General features: G+C 28.4%; 1 protein-coding gene across 4 annotated transcripts in view; it reads right to left on the bottom strand.

The window, feature by feature from the left end:
- LOC109601767 (putative uncharacterized protein DDB_G0277255) overlaps positions 1 to 27724 on the bottom strand; it is a 64814-nt gene that overhangs the window by 21681 nt on the left and 15409 nt on the right. Inside the window, exon 1 of one of the 4 annotated variants that reach the window (XM_049966777.1) lies at positions 12957 to 13162. The exons of 2 other annotated variants lie outside the window; for them this stretch is intronic. The gene's annotated coding sequence lies outside the window, so the exon portion shown is untranslated. Of the gene's footprint in view, positions 1 to 8692; positions 8786 to 12956; positions 13163 to 27724 lie in introns of those variants that run through there. One more of the 4 variants, XM_049966778.1, reaches the window with a different exon arrangement.

The following is a 27724-nucleotide window of genomic DNA, read 5'->3' as shown; positions in this document are numbered from 1 at the left end:
GGGCCTTTATTCCGTAAAATAAAAACAATGTGTGGAATGGGACCAAGTTCAAATTGTAACTGTTTAATTAATAACGTTTAGGTCATTCATTTTTTTATTGAGTCAATAGGTTATATTTAAATTAGTTGGCAAGCACTATTCTTGATAAAAGTTCATTATGTGCAATTATTTTTAATTATTGTGTAAATGTTTTATTATATTTTTATGTATCGAGGGTATTTCGGTGCAAATTGTTGGTGCCTTGACAGTTAATTAATAAATACTATAAGTTAATTCAACAACTATTATACAAACAAAAAAGACAACCGTTAATTTTTAAGAATCTCATTATGCCGTTTGAAATAATAATTAAACTCAATGATTTATTGTTGATTTTATTTATCTCCTATGATAATGAGGTACCATGGTAATTAATTGGAAAATTGTAAATAAAAGACTTGACATACTTATCGTATGTAATACAATATTGCATTCAACTGTTATTTGTTTTGTTATTATGAGATTATGATGGATCACTGTTTCATAACCTAAGCATAATATCATATTGCCATTTATGTAGAATTGATATAATTAATAATGAGTTATTTTAATAAATATGTAATAAATTGCTCACAAAATTTGTTGTAAATTGTTAAAAACCACTTTTAAAATGATTATGTTCTAGGCACTCCAATCTGGATTATTTCCATCCTAATTTAGAAGCTAAAAATGATGAACAAAATGAAGATTTGTATAAAAAGTTAATTATTATAGAAATTAAGTTAATATCAGTATTATTGGACAAATTGTTAAGTATTTACTACTTTTAAAATGATTATAATTTAAGCACTCTCATCTACATCATGTTCCTCCTAATTTGAGAGCTGAAAATGATGAACTAGGACAATCTTTTTATGTAAAATTAGTGATTATAGTAAGTAAGATATATATTAGTATTATTAGAGAAGTTATTAAAAAAATGCTACTTTTAAAACTACTATTTATTTAATTTATTTATCTTTGAATTTCAAATGTTTATAGCAACATAATATCTAATACTTCATGGTCAATGGAAACAGTCACGAAAGTGCGTTAATATGAATAAAAATCCACTTTTTGCGATAATTAAACAAAATATTCATCATTAAATAGTAATTTAGTGAGGCATTGGTCATTCTCTCGGATCCCGTCTTCAGAAAAGTGAAATGTGACCATCAACGATCTAGTTTAGAAATTCCCCCTAAACACACGATAATTACTGTTTTATGCCGGATCGACGAACATTTGTTCTACTTAACGCTCTATTTCATGGCTCATGTATATAAAATGCTCGGGCCTCTCGTCACGATTACACCGCACTGAAAATAATTGATACATCTAAACCTCAAGTTCTGTTCGTGTTGTTTATTCCTTTTTGCCGAACGCAAAAACAATCCCGGCAACATTAAAACTGTTCATCGCGTCCTTTTTTTTGTTAATTTCAGATTTACGGTTCGTGCGAATTGATTGATTCGATTGTGGTTTCGATGGTTTTCCTGTTGTCGGACCGTACGATGTTACCGATTGCAAAATAGGAAGTCGCACCAAAAAGATGAGTGCGGCCAATTTCTCTTCAACGAGGAAATGGTCAAAGGCAAATAAATCAATTTGTCTTTCAATCATTTACATTGATTTTCAATCATCGTTTTTCATCATTCATACCTCAGAGATTAATAGTTTTCTCGTGTATTAATTTTTTTAGACCTTTCGTCCATGACTTTTTGTATTTAATTTAGTTATTAAAATTATGTGAGTTTATTGATTTTTTGTTAATGAATGTTTTAACCTTTAAATGCTTTTACCTCAGCTCAGCTTCCTGGACAACATGTATAGTGTTTATCACAGAATGTATGTACTATTATTATAATGAACAACATCATCATCATGTAATTTTCTCAGTAATTCCGTTCTTTGTTTGTAAAATTCTTTTATTGCCAGAAAAACCAACATTGTATCTATCGTATTGTTGTTTTGTGAAAGAGAAATTGCAGTAATTAACATCAAGTTGATAATAAACTAATTACATCACAACCCCATTATATAATTATGATAATAATTAATTCCTAAAATCAGCAATGAAACTAATTGGCCTTAACAAATCTGAATGGCAGGAGTGATCAATCATTCATGGTACAATTCATGAGAAATGTGGTATTTGGATGAAGCGAAAAAATGGTTTGCGAAACGGCTTGTAATAGTTGACTGGGAGTTAAACGAAATCATTTGCAGCCATTCAATCCGAATCACGCACACAACACTGATTTAAATCAATGTTAACAACAGATAAGTCACAATCAGTATATCAATATACTACATTTTTTCACTATTTCTAAGACGTCATTTCAAGTTTTGATCAAATATATTTTAGGTAAGCCAGTCATTGATTGATTATAAGTTGATTATGATAATTATTTCAGCTTTATTTATAATACATCATATCTCTATATTTATATGGATGCTTTTGTTTATTATAAAAATTTAATATATAAAAAACATTTTTCTTTATATTGAATATTTTTACTGTACAAATTAAGAAGAAATACTGAGATTATTATTATATTAAAAATATGTAATAATATAATATAAAATAAATCAAAGATATACAAACTTTATTTTATATATTATGTATATTTTATACATTTTATATATTTATATCTTATTTATATTCAATATATTATGTATTTTTTATATTTTTTAACAAAGGTTTAATATATTATTTATATTTAATAGTTGGGCTGAAATGTTCGTAGGCTAGCATAGAAAAAATCTACATATTTTATATATTATGTATATTTTATACATTTTTTATATTTTAAATATTTATTTCGTATATTTTTATAGTTTTTATATTGTATATATTTTATATATTTTTTATATTAATTTATATATTTTTTTATATTTTTCAATTAACAGAAAAAATTATTTTTTTTAAATAGATCATAAATTAGATAATTTATTTTCATAAATTTTCATATTTTAACTACTTTAAAATCTGTACAATTATATACAAATTTTTAATCTTAAAATTATTTTTTTTATATTTCTTTACCTTCCCATTCATTCATTTATTATTCCATGTTACAACTACCAAGGTAGAAGTCATCTTCACTTTTTTTTAAGTTGATTTATACATATTTATGCTTATTTTAATTATTTTATTCATCAATAATAAAAATATTTAATTACTACTATTATTATTACACTTTCTACAAGTATTCTAATTATAATATAAATAAAATTCACTATTTAACACGTAAAATTTTAAAAACAATCCGTGTAGCACGTGAACAAGCATTAAAATGGTAAGTGACAGCAATGTTTCCATTAAAATGTAAACATGCACACGAAAGTTTTGTTTACATAGAAAGTAAATATTCTACATAATTCAAATAAAACACTCGATTTAATCAACAGAAATCGATTGTTGTAGTCTGCAACAATGTGCATAATTTTGTCAGATGGATTTTAATAAAGTAAAACTTGATTTTCCAAACAGGCACAAAATGTCAAGGATGACGAAGTGATTTGCATATTTCTGAAACGCAATTAGGAAGTATTTAAAAAATTCAGGTATTTTAATTTATGGCTTCTGATCGATAAAAAAATAATTGCTTAAAATTCCAATGCAATAAACAAATATTTTATATAACATTTTCTTATTTGTGAATGTTTTTCTTGGGTCTGTGAAACTGACTTAATTGCATAAGTTCGACGTTTTTCGATCGTGACTTCGCACATTGAACAAACTTCAAGTGGATCGAATCGCCTCGAATTAAATCCGTACGTGTTTATTGGACAGCAATTAAATTTCAATTAAGTCAACCGCATCGTTTTAATCAGTGTAAAACCACTTTTACTTACGTTGCGTTGAATTACACTTAAAATTCTGAGGCTGGACTAACTGACCGGCATCCATATAAAGTTGAAGACGTTCCTGTTAAAGAAATGTAAGGATTTGAAACTGAAGGAAGAAGAGTACAAACAAAGCTCGAGGCTGGAACTGTGGTAGAAAGATTGAATGGTTAGTGGCAAAAAGAGAGGCTAGAATGGCTTAGAAAGGCTTGTAACTAGAAGAGAGTCTAAAATTGATTAAGATTCTCATTCAATATTGGGGGCAAAGAGAAGAATAGCCATAACAGTTTGTGTTTTAGGCGTTTGTGAGTGATATTTTGGGTCAATGCTTCCAGTTTAAATTCAGTTTTCAATTAGCTAAGACTTATTACCAGGATATAAAGTTGGTGATGTTAATAGCTAGCAATTTTGTATGTATTTACTGGTGCCTATTAATACCATTTATTCTAGGAAAAGCATAATTATTTAATTGCAAAATCTTATACAATTATTCATTCAGAAACGCTGATTTACAATTAGATATTATCCATGGACAAAACGCTTTGAATGCTTTCAATGGAAGTTTCACAAGAATGTTTTTGCGACCTGATAACACATAATTTCCTTCAGGAATTGTTTCTTCAATAAAATATGCCTGCTGTCGCAAGAAAGCCTGCGAAAATGCCCAGAGGTTAAAGGACTCGACAAATTATCATTCTTGAGTAAAAACAGGTGTCAATTTGTTACATCATTTTGTCGATTATCGAATAACAAAATTACATTTAATGGATACAGTTATGTCTGCACTGAATACATATTAAAGATTTAATTAAATTAGTTATGAAAGACTTGTGTGTGGCAGTGGCAAAACAGCGGTATGGTTTCTAATTTGCTGATTCCTGTTAATCCTATTAGGCAATTTGTTTAAAGGTGACCTGACTGAGGCGTAAAAATTCCGCCTTTTAATTTAAAGAACATGTTTGGTGCATTTTAAAATGCATGTTGTAAGATATGTATTATGCATAAATCACTTTCAATTGCCCTCATGTTTTGCATGTCAAATTTGGAAATCAACTGTGTGTTATACCTTAATTAGCATACGAATTCAGACTGTTTGCTTAAAAATGTCAGACGACCATGACATTGAATTCCATTATGTTAATAACACAACGAAGAATAATTTAATGTTTATCAAAGTATGTCAAATCATTGTGTCGACTTTGTTGGACGCCGACAAAACTGGTCCATTAGACTTTGTTTGTTCAATTTAATTAAAGTCCACTTCGTCAATAGGTTGTGGTACAGAAAAAAATTGCATAGACGTTCGACTCATTTCATGGATTCGTTTAATTAACCTGGCAAAGAGGCAGGTCGATTGCGTTTTACTTATTGTGGAATCGACTGAACCGGTGGTCCAGTGAACTGTAAGTCTATAAAAGTATTTCCGTTCCACTAATACGAACCAAGAGGATCAGTCCATCAATTTAGATAAAGGAACACGTCTCTCGGGGTGACACGTTTAAAACGCATCCGCTTCAAATCCTCACTTTATCTCCCGTTTATTACTTAATAAAAACGAAATGTTTTGTGATACTAATAAATTGGCAACAGATTTCTTATGTAAATTGTAAGATGCAACCACCAGCAAGGTACTAATTATTTCCTAATCGTCTTCTCCATTAGATAATCAGCAGGAACCGGCTCATCTTTATCAGCAACCATTAATACTTTAATCATGGTCCGGAGAAAAATCAGTGCTGCTAATTTCTAAGTTATATAACGCATACCTTTCCAATAATTGTAAAATACCGCAATATCCCATAGATTCCTATCATAGAAACTCGATGAGAAAGTCTTGTGCATTGGGAATTACAAATTAAGTCGAGTGTGATGCATTTTAATTCATTTTTTTGCGCAAAAGTAAATATTGTTGCGTCTGGATTATCCAAGAAGATGTTTTTTGGCCAAACTTTGGTAATTAGTCGAAACGTAAACCTTGAGGAATGCTCGAAATGTAACCCAATTGCTTAAATATCTAATTAAAATAAGTTTTGCAATGTGTTACAAGGATTAAAGCATATTAAGATTTGAATTAGTGTTTTTAACTAGCAGCCATTTAATTTTTATAAGGATGTCGCTTACGAATGTGTAATTATCGCACATGACCTCATGAGCAAAAATAATTAATTGTTTTATTTTGATAAATTACCATTGTTTTGTCTATTTATAAATAATTGCAAAAGTTATTGATTATAGATAATTCCGAAAGTACTTACACATTGTTGAAATTATTGGAAACGTACCTAAAAAGAAAATACCAAAAATTAATATTTATTTAATTAATTACAAGAAGTAATAGATGAATCAGCAGTATTGGAAATACCCAATGATTTCTCAATTTTGTCGTCTGCGTCATCATCTTGAACATCTTGAAAACATCCTTTGGTGATTTCCCATTGAGAAATTTTCAGGCTACTCACACAAAAACTATTTTTTATTTATTACACCTCCATCCAAGGTTAAAAGTTAATTGAAACATATTGCAAAATATTGACTTCCGAATAATAAATATGGCAGACCTTGGTTGCACACACATCCTTATTTATTGGTGTTAAATAAAATAATACGTGTGTAAGGAAAACAATTATTAACTGTTGTCAAGGCATAGGTGATTGAAATTATATTATTTCTTTACAATTTATTAAGAAATATATAAATTTTGAATACTTTTAATTGATAACTCCAATTATTTATGGTTTAATATAAGTATAATTTATAATTTTATATTATTTATATTTTCATTAATCTTAATTTTATCTTTTATCAGTTATCAATTATAAGAACTTTTACAATTATTTTATAAATAATATATATTTTTTCTATGTAAATTAATATAATATATTCGTGCCTTTACATTTTATTAATAATTTTTATCATAATGTTTATATTATTATATTAATTTTACAATTAAACAATTTTTATATTATTTTTATTATGCTGTAAAATGTTATAGTTTTAAAAATAATCATTTTTTCTTGATTAAATACTTGAAATACTTAAATTTATAATTATTTATTGTATTAATTGTATTTTACTTAATTTGTTAAATATATATTTTATTGACAACAATAAAACATGAATTTTATATGGATTAATAGTAAATTATAAAACTTATTTTAATGTTCTTATAATTATTAATTGATTTTGTTTAAGAATGTTTTAATTAATTTTTTATATATTTCTCTCAAATTTAAATATTTGCAATATTAGCATAAATATAAAAAATATAATAATATCTTAGTATTTTTTATCTAATTATGCCCAACTAAAGCCATTTTGTACATTATAATTTTATGATTTAAATGCAAATAATGGTGTTTCTAATTTTCAATTAATTTTGTTTCTTTTTTATAGATATTATATACTTTTAAAAATAATGATAATTCTGTTGAATATTGGATATTTCTTATAATTATTTAACAATGAATTATTTTTGATTTTAAATAATTTAATTTATTAAAAACAATCATGTTAAAATATTTTTTTATTATTTTTTTATATATTTCTATCAGATTATTAAATATTTTCAATATTAAAATACAAAAAGTATATATAATAATAACTTTAATGCTTTATAGTATATTTTTGTTTAATTATGCAATAAAAAAGTCTCTCTGTACATTAAAATTTTATTAAATCATCACCAATAATGATGTTAACTGATCATCGCCAATAAGTTGTGCCATAAAATTACACCTTATTGTGTACTAAGCTAATATCGATGATCTAAGCTGATTGCATCACACTTTATTTTGAAAATACCTCCTCGCACTTCTATTATAATTAGAAATTTCTATGTTTCTTAACTCTGTCAAGTTAATTCTAGTTAATAACATTGAACTAGTTCATAATTTCTACAAGTAAATTATTCGATTTCATTTATTTTAATTACTTATAGTAAAATATTGTTGACAAATCGATTAATATAATATATCGTGATGTTTGAATTGCGATACAATTGTAGGTTAAATATCCCTCAATAAGTAGGTCTACAAATCATTGTTCTGTGTAAGTATTGTTTTTAATATTTTTACAAAAGGAAAGCAGTGACAATTTCACAAAACCCCGACTCCCCCTTTTCTACACATTGTTGAAATCACCCGATTACATACATTAAACTAATTACAATTCCCCACAATCAAATCGATCCTTGAGAAGTGACATAATAACAAAATGGAAAGAATGCCGGTGCAGCTTTTAAATTTTTATTCCATATTTATGAGCAGTCGACGCCCTATTTTTGCCACTTTATGTAACTGCGAATTTTTGCGTCACGTATTTTCACATACGTTTTACATTCGATACAATAACACTTTATTACATGGAGGAACTAATTTGCGTTTAAATAAATTATTGCTTTGTCTGTTCATCGTGATAGGTCAGAATGGGAAGTGTTTCATAACAAAAAAGGTACCGCTCATTCAAGAAGTACATTATGGTGTCTCCATTCATACGCACAGCTCAGAGATCACATCTTGGAATGCAGGAAGAATGGGAATGATCAAACGTCTGATAAATTTATGTTCCACCAGTTAAATTGTGGAAGCAACTTGATTTGTTGTCGAGAGAATTACAAATATAAAATAATAGATAATCTCTGTTTGAGATAAAGCAATCCATAATCTATGTTACGGGTTAAAGACAATAACTTTCCTTATTCAAACAACGAGGTGTAGCTGATGTTATCAATATTTGTAAACAATCACTGACGGTTAACTTAAAACACTGCCATGTTTACTAACTTCCGAAACGGTATCATAAACGTAGTAAAATTTCAACATACCTTCAGCAATGTAACCAGCAGCAACCTAACCGTGTGTTTCACAACTTAACAAACAGATTTATCAAAGGAAATATGGCAAAATTGACGTCCCAACATGCAGCAGCCACTTACGACTAGATTCTAGTGCCTTCTAATGAAATAATGTCATAATAGCGTCGAAATAAATTTGTTGATTAAAATTGAAATTTGCATAAAAATTGTTATCATGTGTTAGTGTTCCAGAAAGCCATTATTTAAATAAATAATGCTTTATGTTTGGCGATAACAGACCAAATGGGTTATTTATTAATTGAAATATCAATAAATTAACTATGAATGTGGCTTAAACTTTTATTATTTATTTTAATTATATCTTAAATATAAATGGGCACTTTATTTAATGTATATGAACATTAAGATATAAATGTTTTCTTCAAAATATGTAAATAATTCTTAAAATTTATTGTTCTTTAACATAAAACTTAAAATTATTAATACTTTAAGAGACCTACATAAGAATATTTTAATTTTATTAAAATAATTTTAAAAATACATTTCAAATTGTGAGAATTTTAGTAATTTTAAATTTAAAAATTCTAAATATTTATTTTATTCTATTATTATTAAACATTTATGTAATTATTTTGATATATAAAAATTATGAATTTTGAATTATTTAGCAAAAAAATTTTACTCAAATTTCAATGTTCAAAAAAGTGAATATTTTATTACTAAGATTTAATTTTTAGATAGTTAACGTAATTGACAAAATATGTAATTTGTAATTAAAATATTATAACCACAATTTTCAAATAAAATTTTATCTTAAAACTAATTAACTTTATTGTCTCCATAGATAATATATCAATATTTGGTATTTAATTGCGTCATTTTTAATTTGGTGATCCAAAATCCCAAAATCGAGTGATCAATGTACCGCTAGCCCACTTAAAACCCAAATTAAATGAGTCCGAGATTCTTCACAGATAAATTTCTTACTCCCACATCAATTTTATATCTACGATCAACGCAATTGTAACTGGGATTATAACCAAGGCCGAAATAATAATATTACAACGAGGCAGACTCAAACACAAATTCTTGAGATGAGCTTCTTGAGGAGTCATCGACCGATACAAATCAACATCGAGGATTTGTAAATATTGAATTTAATGTGGAATCGTATCGTGTTGGTTTTGGTTTCTTTTTCTTGTGTTGCATGCTTGTATTTTTAACTTTCGATTGTTGGATGAATAGTTATTAGTTTTACTCATATAATTGACATTAAACTGTGGCCTTTTGCGGTTTTTGATGTGAACAGATGAAGGAAACACCATCGACAATGGATCTTATTACGACTTACAAATATTGGTACTAACTGTGAAAGTTTGAACAACACAATAAATTTATTTGTTTCAGTAAATAGAAAATATTTTGTGGTAACATATTTTTGATTTATTTATGTTCTATAATCGGCTAATTACTGACAACTGGGAAAACAATTCGAAGTAGAAAAGGTCCCAAATTGTTTTGTATGAAACTTGAAATAATAGACAAAACATGTGTCTTGATATGACAATGTAACTTTCATATTTTTGGCACAATTATTTACTACTATGCAATTACCAAAGCTTTTGCAGTAAGAAGCCAATTACTAGTTGAAATGGAAGAGATTTAAATGCCTGTAAAAACATTTAATACCTTTCAATTTTAGCTTTATTAATTGCTTCCTAGTTGCAAAAAGTAGATTAATTAGTGCTAAAATGAAACGTTTAACATTAAAAATCACACCTTAAAATTTATAAAATGCATTCCTGCTAATTTAACACATATTTTTTTTTTATATTTGACTCTAATTTTGTTGTCCTATTTAGTAATTTAAAAGAACAAGAAATAAGAAAAGTGCTTCTTACAGTTCCTGCTGAACTTTCAACATTTCCATGCGAACAGTAATCACGATTAAGTTCAAAAGTCATCGAACAAACACAAATATTCAGCCGCAATAAATTTAGCATATGAAAGGGACATTTGGACCGTCCATTAAACAGTTATTGGTTACGTGACGGATTGATAAATTTTCATCATCGACAGATCCTTTTTATTTCGGTCGATTCTCTCGAATCTATGTCTCGAGGTGATTCATTTTTACAGTTATGGCCACTCGGAATCAGGTTTAAAGCTTGTCTGCAAATAATCAGCCTATTGTAAATATTTACTTCACAAAAATGTGGGCCAGTAGATTTTCGGATGCCGTTTCGCAGGGTCAGCGAAGAGGATGGGGATTAAGAATTCAAATTTATTCAAAGCAAATGTGTAGAAGTAGATTTTTACCATAAATGCTTATGTAATTACGGTTTTACTGCAACTATTCCAGGTTCATTACCTTGAATTCACCGGCAGTAAATTCCGAAACACCGACAAAGTTATTTATTATAAATAATTGTGGCTTTGCACTACATTATATAATTGTCAAGATTAGAAGAATTAATGATAAGTAGAATTAAAAGTTGTCTGGCTTAATTCCCAGCATTTAAATTCACGTGTAAAGTTAGTCAATGGATTAAGCTAAAATACCACAAGGTAAATAATTAGAAAATTAACAGTAAAATTTACTTAATTTCCGGTTTTGGTTTGTTGGTAATAATAACACAGTACATACTTTCACAGCCATACAAATGTATGTAATTTTAAATTATATTTTTCCCCATAAAATGAAGATATGTTATTAAATTCGTAATACAAAAATATTCATTTAATTAAGCTAATAACTTAACTCAACATAAATTCCTTTCTGATATCAAACTATCAAGAGTATCCATGTGTTGCTAATCTAATACAATAGACCATACAATACATGTTGTACCGGAAGATGTACAAAACAATGCTCCAAAAAGGTTTTACGTATATAATTCTATGTAATGACTCTTGAAAACGCAGGTTAAATTTTGTCATTTTCTCACACGTGGTACAGTTATTGAATGTGTAAACTCGTGTCATAAGAACTAGTTCTCATCGTTGTGGGATATTCTGGTATAAATACACAAAAGAGTAAATGGGAGACGAAAATAAAAATACGTTACGTTTTTAATCCAGGGCCAGGTGTGGGCCAGGTGAGAATTGGAAGGGTCAACGTGGCTGTTGTCAGACTCCCTTTTTAAAACTACTCGTGCTTTATTTTAGTGGAAGCAAAAATTATTAATGGAGTTAGTTAATTTTGTATCGTTTTGTGCTATTTTGTTTTAAAATTTAAAGAGGATTTTCTGATCATTGGTCATTGGTAATTTTCTAGGAGATGGGGCACATCATTAATAGATGATTTTAATCAACAAATAGTTGACTTGGTGTAAAGTAGAACCTTTGGTCTTTCTACTAAATCCCTTCTATTTGAATTTGTGGCTAAGAAGTGGCAAAAAGCTACTTTTGAGGGTTTCAAGCTTCACTGTCTTTTATACATCCGAATGAAAATAGTTCCAATATCTATATCTAATCAATTGAAGTACCTTTTGTTTCCTTATGGCATTTCTCAATTTATTATTTATGTTTTACGTAGTTTAGTTTAATAATTTTTAGATGTTGTGGTGTGATTTATTAAGTAAAACATTAATTTTTGAATTTTAATCTCTCTGGAACCAGAAATTCTTAATTAAATTAGTTAATTTGTAAACTTTTTGGTCCACTTCATTTACTAAATTGAGAAAATTGAGAAATTTGGTGGAGGGGCCTTCACATCATTAATAGATGTTTTTGATCAATGTGATATAAACATGGATTAAGGAAGAAACTTTGGCCTTCCTTCAATATGAATTTGAAAAAAATGGTTCTATTGAAGTATCTCATGTTTCCTCATGGTAATTTTCAGTTCAATATTTCTGTTTTAAGTAGTAATTATGAACCAGAAGTTAAACAACTGATCACTGTAATTTACCTAAAGTCATATGATACAATCACTTAAATGATCAATGTTACAATTATGTGATTATCCAAACTCAGTATCAACGGATTTGAGATTAGATAAAATATATCAAGTACTCCCATATTAACAACAATTTTAATTAGTCTACAGGTATAAATATTTTTTCTTTAAAAGTTCAATAATATTTGTGACAATTAAAATAAATTTAATGTGACAAATATTTTTTGAAGACCTTGGATTTTTTTATTAATTATTTTAACAAAACCAAATGATAAATGCAAACAAAAAGAAGCGAATGAACGCATTCTTCCTGTATGAATGAACATCCGGGATGTGGCACCCTAACCCCTCACCCCGTGGCACCATACTCACCGAAATTACGAAGATTAATCCAATTTTATGAATGAACCACCCACTCCATAAACCAACAGCAACATTCCATCAAGAAACCACACAAAAATCCACAGAACCAAGTTATGTACTTGACAATTAAATACAAATAATTTATCGAACTATATCACAATTTCGATAAAAACACACGTACACGTTACTCCAACTGACACCTGTTACCTGCCACTACATCGTCACGACTCGTGGAACAGACTGTGGGACTTGGAAAGTGGGGTTCCACCGCGGCAGCCGTTCCATCGGCCAGCGTTCCGTCCGTCTTTGTCGTCGGGCTCTTGATTCATCGCCGATGTGCCGGGGGGCTGCCGGTGATCGACTTTCCTTCGACCCCCCTGAAGGGCTTCTTGCTGCTGGATTTTTGTTCGTGAATCGTTACCAATTTTAAATTTTCTATTCGAAAGTGACTCCGCTTCCTACATCCAATTCGGAATTCTCTTTCATACAGAAATACCCCTCTGTGTTCATCAGTTTTTTTAATTTTTTTTATTCTTCAAATTATGAAGAAATTATTTGTTTTAAATCACCTTTTATATTTTTATATTATTTTATTTTTCCCATTTTTTTATTAAACCAGAATTTTTATTTATTTTATTTTGTTTATTGTTAAGATTCTTTTCTTTTAATTAAAAAATATGTATTAAAACTTGATTCTTCAAGTTCAAAGACATTGGGATAGATGCTCCACATTAGTTCATTGAAAGGTTCTTTAATATTTTTATTTTCAGACTCTTTTCTTAAGAAATTGTTAATTATTCAGTTGTCTTATATATTTTACATTTATTAAAAGTTTTTACATATTTCAATAAATCTATTTATTGTTCAGATAATAATATATATTTTAAGATAAAGTTTAGATAAAATTTTTAGAATTTCTAATTAATAAATTCATTAAATTCTCTATATTCTATAGAATTTTCAGATTCTTAATATTAATTTATTAATTATAATAATTTGTAAGCTGATTGAAGAGAGACAAGATTGATCAGTTTCTTTAATTAAAAATTTTAGAAACTAAGTGGAACATTTAGTTTTTGAGATTGTAATCTAATAAAATAAGATTTAGATAAGGTTTATAAGAATTTTAATTCCCAATATTATTAATTTAAAAATAAAAAGAATTTTAATATAAAATGAATGAATGTGAATAACTGAAGACAATTTCAAAAATAAATAATTAACCATTTTCCACATAGAATTAATTTAAATTAAATCACTCTCATTCCATTCAATATCCATTTATAGTTTTTCAATTAAAATAGAAAGTATCAAGTTTATTTATTTCCTACATGAACAATTAGATTCACAAATTTCTACTATCTATATTATAATAACAATTAACAAGTACCCATACTTAAAAGACAAATTAGTTTGATAATTGTACATGAAATGCCGTAAAATTTGTATAAATCTTTTCTCCAGATAAAAAGTAATCACCCACGTACGTACATTTTATCCTAAGTATTTGAATTATCCTGTTAATTGTGGCACTTCATTTTCACTACAAATATAGCCGTCCATTAGCGACAATTATCCATCATTAATGGGTATGGAAAAGTGTACTTAGTGAAAGTAATACTATATCAGGTAAGATCATATTGTCTCTATAAAATAATTCAATTAAACTGTACTTGCTTTATATTAACCCGTTCTTGGTGGACCTAATGGTTTTAAGGTATATTATTTAAGCCACCAGACCATCCCAAATTGCACATCCATTGACAAAATTACAAGCTGGAACCACTTCCTTTGATCTTCAACAGTTTTTTGTTTAATATTAGTATTATTTGTCAATATTGATAGAAATTTTTTTTTATAATAATAGAAAGCTTTTATTTGCTCAATAATATAATGTATTTACATTTAGAAACAATTTTCCTTTCATTTGCATCTTCCTATCCCAATTTAAATTTGTATTATCTGAACTATGAGATTATGGTATAGGTATTTGGTCAGATACATATTACATAAATCAGCCATATGTCCCCACATAATTATTGGAAAGTTCTCATGCCTTCGTTTGAATGAAATAAAGCGTGTACGTATTTGTGTATTAATTATGTAGAACGCCTCATTACTAATGCGATAAATCTTTGGCTTGTCCCCATTTATTGAGAATTTTATCGATGTCTCCAGTCCCACTTTGCGAACAGTAATTAGCACGCTGAGAAAATATGCGACAATAAAATGACTTTTGCCAACGATTGTTTTTTCCAGAAGACAGGGAAAGTTGTGGGCAAAATCACGATCATTAATTATTTCTAAGATAATTACACATTTTTGTAAATTTAGAATTTTTTTCAAGTCATATCTTATTTCCATTTATAATGAAACATAATCCAACCAATAATGATAAATATGCTTAAAAAGGTACTTAAAAATGGTTGATAAGGAAATTGTTGGCAAATAGTTTCTCAGAATTTATTTAATTTAAATAATTTTTATGTACTGCAGATGTATTAAACAATGATTGATCATTGATGAATGTATGTATAGTATAAGTCAAAAATCAAAGAATAAATAATAAGAAGAAAAATTGAAAATAAATATTGTGTGTGTTTTATTTAAATGTCAATGGACTCAAGAAACAGTTAAGTACCCACTTAAATAATTTTGGCAAACCCAAACAGCCTTTAAATTTTATTGTTAAGAACAACAATGAGTCTGTTGGGTAAATAACCTCATCCCACAATTAATTCGAATCTTCCATCCACAAATTTGTACAATAATTATACGTTTTTTAAAATTAAAATGTATTTATCGTCTTGTATAGGCGTTGTAATTATTGTGTTGTTTTTTATTAATTGGTACTCTTTGTTTCGACATAAATTGCTAATTGACACACTTTGATATTTGGCTAAAATTTTAATCAAATGTAAATTGAACTGATCTAAATATTGTTTTTATTGATCCATTCATAAAAAGTGCTTCACACCCAAAATTCATGCTTCAACAGGTCTGACCTTATTGGAAATATCCTAGATCACAATGATAGATAGTTCTTCGTATGGCAAGTTTAAGGCCATGTTATATTTATAAATCCTTTGCTGCGACTATCAGTGTCGTTCATTGATTGATGAAAACTAGAAAACTAATTAAAATAAACACTTTCTAGCTACGTGAGTGTGATAATTTCGTTTTCGCTGTTAACTTATTTTTATACCATGCAAAATATAAATAAATAGGAAACTTATCGACTGTTATTAATAAGGAATAATATTTTTTAGGACAATTAGTAGATAAATTGTGAAATTACTAATAGATATTGTAAATAAATTTGTTATCTTAACGGTTCTCATGTTTGAAGACACTGTAATTAGTCTCATCCTGTTTTATCCACTTATGGACCGAGTTTCTTGATTTCTAGCAAATTAGTCACGTTAACTAATAATAAATTTTATTTTGGACCATTATGTAATGTAACGACCACAAGAAAGAAGAAGAGGATGACCAACAAATTTTAAGAATTTCCGGTCAAAAAAACTGATTCATCAAAGGATCATAGAATGAAAGTGGGTAATATACTATGAGTATATTTATTTATTTTAGTGCACCTGCAGCAAACTTATTTCCAATTGATTTAATTGAACGTTTTGCTAAATAGTGTAGCATGGTTTATGATTGATCTTATCCAACCTACGCATGTTTTTTTGAAGTCCACTTTCGAGTGAATGTGGTCTACATATTTTTAACTAATTGCTGATTTACATTATTGGAACAAAGGCACCAGTTTTGTATTTTATGCCTTCAATCAAACGTCTAAACAGAGAAAAGTTTCCCAAGTATTTCCACTGTTTCGAAACGCTGTCTGTGGTCAAAGTTTGCTCGTCACATTGTTGAAGTGATTCGCACAGCATTAAACAGAAAGTGTGTGCTTCACCATTTTTACACTTCTTGTAACCGCACGCACGCACTTAATTTACTTTCAAATGGATACTGCGGATTAGGTAAAAAAATACACTTTATGGTCTATTGTATTTAAAAACAATCAATCCGGCTCCTTTTTGTTTTCTTTTGATTGCCCAAGGTTTTATCCTCACATGTCTTTTAGAAACTGCATAATGGAGGTGTATAATTATTTTTCTATTTTATTTTATTAGGAGGTCTAATGAAAACAGCTCTGTGAATGTGTGTGCTGTGCCATTGTTCCGGTCGGAAAGGCTGCATAAAAGATCTGGGCTCTTAGACAAGGTACAATGGAAGATTTGATGTTGTGCAAAATGAGAATTCCATTTTGCCGTACATGGTAATCCGTAAAGGTTTGAAAATAACACAGATATATCTTGCAATTTAAACAACTGACAGGTGACTTTGTTATTGTTACTTTCTAAGAAAAACCATTGGATGGATGCCTTTGATCCTCTTTTTCCTTCACTCCAAGAAGACTTTTAATTGACGTTTAAAATTCAATGTAGGGGAAATAAAAGATGCTCAGTAAGTGTTACCCTGAAGCTTAAAACTGTAACATTAATACGATAACACTGAAACACTATTTTAATTCGTTAACCATAACTCATGGACAACAGTTAAGTTAATTATCAGATAAACGCAGTATTCTGAATCAAGTTGTAATAATGTCACTTTAGTGCCGTATAGCATGACTTATCGGCTTCGTTTACATTCCACGGCGGATGCCCCAGTTGATATTTTTTCGAAAATGGATATTTTTTCTAAAATTTACAGCTAATTTACTTGACGCAGTGAGGCACGCAGAAACGTGATTGTTCCGTTTGTTCGATGCATTTTAACGTTTTAATATGGGCGAGGTAAAAGTTCCATGTAGACATAATGGCATTAAATTATGTTCCCAATCCGACTAATAAGATTAAAGACTTTATCTTGTTAATAGTGACCTTATTGTAACAGGTGACCTATTTGCGAATTCATACTTAATATTTCGATTTCAATAACTTAACAATAAGAAGAGACACACGTATTTAAGATTATTAAATTGATTAAATAAGATTATTAAAGCACACCAATGTCTTTAATTGTCAAATTGTCGGCAGCCAGATGCTTTTTTATTAATCTTTTTGTCCAATAAACTGTACTCTATTAACAGCCATTACTTTGACATGACATTATTTCCTTAATAAAATCTTCTGCCAAATAACTCGTATTAAAACAATACAATGGAAAATTCGCATAAATCTTCAAACAAAGCATTACCTAAACTGTTCGTATCATTAGAATGGGAATCTACGTAGAAAGTAGCATGTTGCGTAAATATTTATTTCCAATGAGGCATTATAAGTTACGTTAAGGTTTATTACTTCATTTCAAGTATAATTTAAGTATTTCTAAACGTTTCGTTGATTTTTTGTCGCCTTCCAAATGAAGACGTGGAATTGCTAATTTCACATATGTGATAAAGATTTATCTGGAAATGTCACCTTTGGAATTGGTCAACATTTCTTCCTTGTTCTATATTAATTAATGGATAATTCAGATTTCAACTGGAACCAAGAAGAAAGAAACCATTGGGGACATTGAACAGTGAACCAGAAATAAAAATATCAAATAAAAACATGAAATTGTTAATGTCAACTATATGACTATGAAATTCAGATTTAAACTGGAACTAAGAAGAGAGGAACCGTTGAGAAAATTGAGCTGTTAATGTCAACTATGTGATAATGACTTTTTATCCAGAAATCCCATCAGCTTCTTCCTTGTTTTATATTAATTAAAGGAAAATGCAGTTTTAAATTGGCACCAAGAGGTGAGGAACCTTTGAGGACATTGAACAGTGAACCAGAAGTAAAAATATCAAATGAAAACTTATATTTGGAATTGGTCAACAGGTTCTTCCATCTTTTAGCAGCAATTAAAGACAAACTCAGACTTAAATTGGAACCAAGTGGAGGGGAACCGTTGGGGACATTAAACAGTGAACCAGAAATAAAAATGCAAATCCTTCTCAGCATACAAACAGTTGTAACAAAAGGATTAAAACACCATGAATACCATTATCGGAGTTCAAATCTCCGTTCTCCCATTTTCCCCCCTGACAATCACAGCTTCATATCTTATAGATAACTGTTCGTAATTTTTCTTATTATCGCATATTACTGTTCTTGTGTTTTTCCATTTGATTTCTGTTAGGCATTTAATTGACACTACAGAGTAAATAAATTGATACGCATATGCGAATCGTTGAGGCATTAAACTGTATTCCATAATTTTCGCCATGGCATACCATTCTAATGACCAGAGCTGTTTAGATGACAAGCAACAATTACAACGCGAATGGTTGCGATATAAATATGTAAGTACGTTACACACATCGAAGTTTGATATTTATTATGGAATATCATGCAGCTGCCTTCGAGTGAATGCCTTTCATTGCCTAGGCCTAATTAAACCGTCGCTGTTGCCGTACACTTTTCAGCAAACCGTTTTTTTTTTAATGTCAGACACAGGAACGAGTTCACACAGGTGTTAAAGAATTAATATGAATATCGCCCGGCGAGAGAACGTTTCTTAACTTCGACAACGTTGCAGAACGGGTACCATGAGCACCATTGCTGGTAGGTGGGTGGGTGAATGAACGTTCATGGCCTTGTGCATCCTTCAGAGAGGTACTACCGACCCGACCATCATCAATTCGTCTTAGCTTCCCACCTACTTGCATCGCTTCCATCTATTTTGCATTCGTCCACACTCACTACGTTTTATGGTTGTTTGCTGTGACGATGGTTGGCTGTCATAAAATGCACCACGAATGTTTGGAATGCACATTTAGTGTGTACTTGGTAGTTTGGATTGGTGTTATAATGTGAATTGGAGACTGGTACGAAGAGATGACACACATTTATAAATCCAAAATGGAATTCACATAAAATCATAACACATAAAATAAAAAGTACAGATAACTAAGAAAGAAAAACTGTTATATATAGTGTTTTTAATGTGAATTTGACAGAACCTTGTGATAACATTTTTGTACTTCTATTTATAGAAGTGACATAAATTTTTGTTGCCAGTTTAGAAATCTCTTTGTAGCAGATGCAGAAGCACAAATGCACAGTATATCATAGTGTTCAATAAAAAATAAAGCGGATACTGTTTGACTTGCAAATTCAGGTGAATGCGGTCACTTTTAGACGTTTCCCAATAAAACTCACCTTTCTTCCACTTCGCTCAGATCGCCGAGATTGCGGAGTTGAGAAACTATCTGAGTTGTATCGTGCAGTAAATTTGTAACAATTCCATTATTTTTATCGAACCGTATTGTCTCGGCATAATGCAACCGTCTCATTAATCCGCTAATTAACTAATTTTCCATTTGTGTATTGTTTCTCATATATTTTTATTTAAAACACAAACGAGGTATTTATTTTGCCTTGCACAAGTGTATGAGAAAATCATCAATTACACCGCCGAAGATCTGCACGCTCAATTTAACATTGCCATTGTTACGAAATTGGCCTGAAAAATCATCATTTTACTTTTCGTACTCGTTTAAAATTTAAAAACCCACAAATTTGTGAGTTTAATGTACTAATGGTTCAATTAAGACGATCAATGTCGATTCGTTTAATTGGATTTAAATGCTCATGTGAAGATTTCTCCTTTGTCAACCTACATAACTACTGAACTATCACCGATGAAATCGAAAAACCTTTGAAATGTTGAATGAGAGTGACTGACTGAATGAGTGGCTTCAAATTGGGTAAACGTTGATGGTTGGTCGTGACTTATATTCGCCAATTTTTATTTTAATTAGTATCAGGTTTAAAGCTTAAATAATCCTTTTGCTTTATAGAAAGTTAAATCGATGAAGGATTAGTATAATTTCCGTATTTTCCGGACACAACCAGTTGAAAGTAGAAACTGATCCAATAAACAATAGATTTCAACGCCAAAATCTTATTAATATTGGCTATTGTTTTCCAAAAGGCTTCTCGTATATCTACATCCAAGTTAAATGCAAATGTTAGCAATTAAATTAGAAGTCCACCACATTTTTATTTTAAGACAATGGTCTGTACATAACAGATTTTTTGTATAATTTACAATGGTTGTTGGTCGTAATAACGAAGGCCACTTGTGTTTTAAATAAAATGAGTTGCCAAAGAATAATGGAAACAAAATTTAACCACATATTAAAATTACTTGACAAGTTAAATAGCACCCATTAATTAATGTGAAGTACAATTTCCTTACATACTTGTTTGTACCGTTAATTAAGTTATATCGCCATCCAGATTTATAATTCAATAATTATGTTTATAGCTGCGATGTACCTAATTAAAATGTAACGACTTCCTTTTGACGTCTATTTCAGCAACATTAGTTGCAATATTTGTTTTATTGTTAATATTGTTTATAGGAAATTCGACTCAATTATGAATCAATCAAACAATTTAATAAATTATAAAAATTACAACAATGTTAGTAATCATTTTATTTTAAAATTATAACGAAATCAAAGTTTATTCAAGTGTTATAAAAAATCCATGTATTTTACTATTTTTTATTACAGTTCACATTAATAATTCAAAGCTAAGATTTTAAAGAATTAATAAAAATGGCATTTGAATCACATATAAACAAAATAAGAACAAGTAAATTTGTCAAAAATATTCAAAAATACAAAATAAATATAAAAAAAATGATTAAAATATTGATAGGAAGGAACAAATTTTGTATGTACTTTGAAAAAATTTTTAAATTATTACTCTAAAATTTGAAATTTTCAATTTTCATAAATTATTTACACATATATTTAATGTTAAAATTGAACAGAAGACTTATTTTTATTGTCATTTCTTATCCATTACTGAAGAATATAATTAAACCTTTGAATTACTTTTGAAAATAAGCATTTCCAACATAAATCAAAGGTTTTAAAGATTTTCATTTTAGAGAAACTTTTATAGAGACAATATGGGTTTCAAAATGAGGATTTATTCCCAGTAAAAGTTATTCCAACAATACATACTTACTTAAACCACATGCTATGAAGTAAATAATTGATTTTCAGTTAGAAACATTTTCCATTCTAAACGTCACTTACAATTTCACTACAATTCCTATTGTGTAGTACATGCGAAGTAAAAGCTCATTTAATTCCATTACATTTCATGGAATTAACAGTACCGACAATCATGCATAATTTGACCGGACCATCGGTTGTTGCACACAGATCAACCATCTGCTTTTTGTGTCTCGTCAATGACTTCGAACAATCCCGATACGACTTATTTATTTAAGAAAAATCGATCATTTCTTTATGATTGGACGGCATTATGGTTAATTTGACACGGCGTGGTGCCGGATTACAATAATTTACATCGCATAAAAGGGAATTCGTAACAGATTTGGCTCATCGGATTGTAAAGGATAATTTCCATGCGTGTAGCAACGTGACCAATTGTTAAATTTTGTTATTTAACATTGTTAGCGTCTTGACATTACAAAAAACCTCTCAGGAAATTAAGACTGACCCAGACCCTCAATATTTTCTTGTTGCTGTTTTAATGGGCGAATTTATGATTAGTTGAAACACGAGATAAAATCTTAACAATGTGAACGACTACCTGATCAACAACACGGCCTTGCATTTAGAAAGAAAAGGTCGTTGTTGCACTAAACAAGATTATGATATCTTAATACTATATTGTTTTTTAATTACCATTTATTTCCAGTTAACTTTTTATTGGATTGAATCCAGTTTAACACGTTTTTATTGCAAAATGCTTAAGAGGATGCAAATCAATTAACTCATCTAGTGTTGTCTAATTTTTTCTATTAATTTTTAGTTTTCTTTAATTAATATTATTTACAATACTTCTCCAATTTTTATAGAATTGAATTAATTTGTCTTAATATTTTAATGTCAAGGAAGATTACATTTTAGTTTTTTAATTAAATTATTCAACTTTCCAACTATAAGAATATTGATAGATGATATCTATAAATTTAATCATAAAGAAATATATAATAAATAGCTATTTTATATTTATTGCCACTTTTTGTTAAATATAACAATAAAAAATAGAAAACAAAAAATTTTATATTAAGTTAGTACTTTTCCTTACTCATTTACAATAGTTACTTTACTTACTTTTTGATAGTTGTCATTATATGTTTGATAAATTGAAATTAATCTAATAAATATGTGCAGTGAAAGAGGTACGTACTTCTTTGATACTATTTTATTTGATTTCATATACGAACTTGATAAAATTAATAATACACAACAAACTAATTGACACACGATGCTGCAGATAATTGTAGACCTTGACAAAATCCATTGTTTCTGGATCTTTAAGCTATTCAATCCTTGACCAACATGACCGTACCAATTGAATTCAGATCTTGCATCGAAACATCTGCCAGACATTGAATCTGTGATTGCATCCAACGTCGCTAACAATTCCGGCCTTGGATATAAACTGTGATTAGTTCACAATTAAGATGGTGTTTATTATGAAATTCGCCAACAGGTGTTAAGGCATTTTATGGATTTTTTAGTGATTATCACTAGAAAGAATATTAGTGAGATGTTCCTCGAATAGATTTTTTTTAGTAAACAATTTAATTTATCGAATCAAACAGCACTTGTCACTTTTCACCTCATCAAAACAGGTAATTACGTTTCATGTTGAAACAACACGCTGTATTAATTTGAAAATAGTGTTATGTGATATTATACAACACCGTTGGGCAACTTTCAACGACGTACAGATTAACTGTTGAACGGTTTTTTGGTTTAATTTTTGCCCAACTTTTGATGAGGAGGCGATTTTGGTGAAAGTATCTGTTATCAATGATGAAAGATTGACACAGTATGTGCCTCGAATGGGCAATAACGTATTGCAAAGACTGTTACAATACGGTGTTTTTAATGTGTTCGTTTAACAAACGTAAAATATTTAATGCCGACAAATTATACAGGCAATTTAATGTGTTATAACCAATTACTGGCGATTTATGAGGCACATACTAAGTTTATGTATAATTGCGCATATTTTATGTAACCATTTACATTTTACTAGCATGAAAAGTGTGTTGGTTTTGTTGATTTAAACTTATTTGAGTTTTAGCTATTATTCTAGTTTTCTGTTATACAGTCAGGTCATTAAATATTACTCAAATTTTTATTAAAACAGGCAAAATTTAAAGCTTACCCACAATATTTTTATTTTCAAATGTTTTTTTTGAAATATATTTTTCATTTTTGAATATTTTCGGCAAATCCATTTACTTTTATCTTGTTGATAAGTGTATTTTTAAACTTATTTTACGTCCATGCTTTAAATACTGCCTATGAACTTATCATTTTATTAATTATTATATGTTTTATGTCTTTAAATATATTCTGTGGAAGCTTGAAGTACTAATATCTATTTTAAAAAGTATTTCAGAAGAATTTTACATAATAATTTTGGAAATTAATAAAAATTTTCAAATTTTTAAGTCTCTAATTTCTAATTTTAATTTTTAAAATTAACTTTCTCTTATAATTTTCTCGACAAAAAACTTTTTTGTATAATTTTATAGAATGAAAACTTTAAAAATTCTTGTCTTTTCATTCTGGAAAAGCTTGAAGAATTAATATCAATTTTCAAAAGTAATTCAAAAGAATTTCTAATTTTTAAAATTATATATCTATTAAAAACTTTTTGAAGAATTTTATTTATAAAATTTCATTGTATATTTTTGTTTTTATTGAATGATTTCTTATAAAATTTAATAAAATTTAATTAATTTATTATAATTGTAATTAAATTTAAATATTATTCAATCTAGTCATTTACTGAGTAAATATTTATATTCAGAAAATATTTATTAAACCGTAATTTTTCAACAATGTATATTTACAATTTTGCAGGTGTATAATCCACTATAACAAACACACTTTTACGACACACAAGCAAACATTTATTATAGTGATAAATTTAGCAGGAAAATAATCTTCCTGATTCGTGTGTTAAAACGTAGCCAAAGGCGAGAGGTGCTCAGTTTCCTCCATTAGTTCCTAATAAGTTGATTCAATACCCTCACGACACTTTCTCTGAAAAGTCGAATGCTTTAATAATTATTTAATCTGATGTAACTGATAGTATGCAAACGACCTTTGTGGATTTATTTGTAACACTTTCTAATCACAAGTATTAGCGCGTGTAATTAATGGAAATTAATAAGAAGTGTCAACTGTTAGCTAATAAATGTAATCTCCGATGGTGCACTATGAAAGAGAAAAAATTGTTTCCGAACGAAACCATAAAAGTATCCTTTCCCTGATTATGTAGAAATCGCCGCCAACTCCGAATTGGTTCGGTTCGATATTATTCTTAATCATGAGAAATTAATATTAATTAACTATTATAATGTATTCAGTCTATAAAATAAAATTTACTTTTTAAGTCGTTCGCCTCAATGCCAAGCCCGCCAATTTCTCTTTAGAAACACATCCTCTGCGATGGTTTTAAAAATTTTGCACTCATAATCGGTGGAAACCCGAATGCAAATTGCTTTTGCAACACGTTTCCTTTGTGTTGTCCGATTATTTTAAACAATATCTCCTTTTAAGGTGTGTTTTGTTGCGTAAAACTCCTTAAAACAATCGGATTCCATTGGAAATAAATGGATATGTGTGTAATGGGATTAATTGGAAACATTTTGTGAGTATAAATTATAGGATGTAAAAGGCAATTTTGAATCGCCGATTTTGTATCAAACTAATGACACAAAAGCAATTTAAATTTAATAATACAGCCAAGTTGCAATGTATAGGTTGGCTGGTGCTTTAAAATAATTTCCATAAAGACAGCTTACTGTTAGCTAAGCTTATTAAATGCGTTTCCTTTCAACTGACCCAAAAATTTTAATAAATACTTTCGTTTAATATAAATTCCTGATTTATGAACCAAATAAATAAAGAGGATAATTATTTTAAACATATTGTTTTATGCGACTGATTTTCTGTTTCCGGAGAGAAAGGACAAAAAGTGGAAAAGGAATTGTTGAAAGTATGCATTTATTTTATTCAACTCAAGTTTACAATTACAGTAACAACAAATATTTACTAAAAATAAACAACAATCATTAATTATGGTCTCCAAGAATGTTTCCAATAAGTGTGGTGCATTAGTATGTAAATTATTTTAATTGAATTGCTAAAATAAACATTAGGTTTTTAATTTTATGTTTGAGGTTCTTGTTTAAACCACAAACTAATCATTGCAAATTAATACAAGATAATTGTTCATTACAACATTTTTTATTTTACATTTACATAAAATTTATACACTAAAAAATTAAAAAAAAGGATTTCATTCATTTAAATTAATTTAATTAATTAATTAACAATTAGCAACTCGTAAGTAAACAAAATTTGAAGAAATATATTTTAACTTACAGTTTTACTATTGATTAACTATCAAAAAATGAAAAAAAAAAAAATAAATAAATTTGTGTAATAATTTCCCATATAAAAAATTATTAAACCATTAATTAAGTAAACATCCTGAGTTTTGATACAAATTTACCTAAAAAAAGCATGTAAAGAATGCACCATCCCAAAAATTACTTAATGACGCGTATCCGGAATATCGAAAGTGGATGTTGTTAAATTTTCGTACGAGAATAACAATTCGTTTCAGGCGAATTAATCGCTGGACCAGAGATAATTAGTCAACATAAAAGTACGTAAATGTTTCAAATTGCTGAGGAAACAGGTGCCCACAGAATATTTCCAAAACTCGGTCAGCATTTTAATTTATGAATGAAAAGGGAAATGGTTTAATGATCGATTTGTTTTAATTAAGCCCGCCATTAGTTTAAAAGCCTCGTGACATAAACAAGTTTATTGTACTTATATAAATTTAAAAAATAGCACTTGAAAGAATAATTGATGAAATGAAATATTTTATTACCTTTTATTAACTTTCTTTCTTTATAGGGATTGTCAATTACTTTCTAGTATTTGATGTTAAGACTGTTTATTATTTTTTTATGTCAAAGTATATTTTAAAACAAAGCTATATTATCAATTAACCCAGATTTTAGATTGTTCTAACGAAATGGCTTTACCCAAACGTGGAAATTTCTTTTAAAAAACTCCCATGACCAAACTAATATATTCCACAAACTTAACATTTTCATATTAAAAAGCATGTAAATGCATTTAGCACGTCACATTTCTCATGGTCTGGATAAATTTATTTATTTATCGTTGCCTTGGGCACATTTTGTTATTAAAGAACAAAATTTTACCTGTAAACAAAATTTCCTGTTTTAAACATGAATATTTATTTCATTCAAATTTAATTAATTTTTTTTATTCTGATACAAAGCAACTTTATTAAATATTTACATATTCACCAAAAATTGTGCTAAATCTTTAGGACGTTGATTTATTTTTATAGACATTTTGAGAAAAAATAAAACACATTTTATAAATTTCAACTTTGTAGTTAATAAAAAATTAAACTTGAAAATAAATTTCAATTAAAACTTAGTCTTAAAAGTAACAAACAACCATTATTGTAAATTTAAACTTTTTTAGACTGAAAGTTACAAATATAACAAAAGCTTACACATGAAGAAACTTTACAAGCTTATTAAATATTTATTTCAAAATATATTTCAATTAAAACTTTTCAGGAATTTGCTTTTGAAAATTAATTAAATAGCATTTTAAACAATTACCAAAACATTAGAGAATTTATTCCACATTGAAATGATACAATATATTAAAACGTATCAAATGCTCACAAAAT

This window comes from Aethina tumida, chromosome 4, assembly GCF_024364675.1.
Source record: "Aethina tumida isolate Nest 87 chromosome 4, icAetTumi1.1, whole genome shotgun sequence".
NCBI classification, from domain to species: domain Eukaryota; kingdom Metazoa; phylum Arthropoda; class Insecta; order Coleoptera; family Nitidulidae; genus Aethina; species Aethina tumida.
This window is presented reverse-complemented; position numbering and strand designations above follow the sequence as displayed.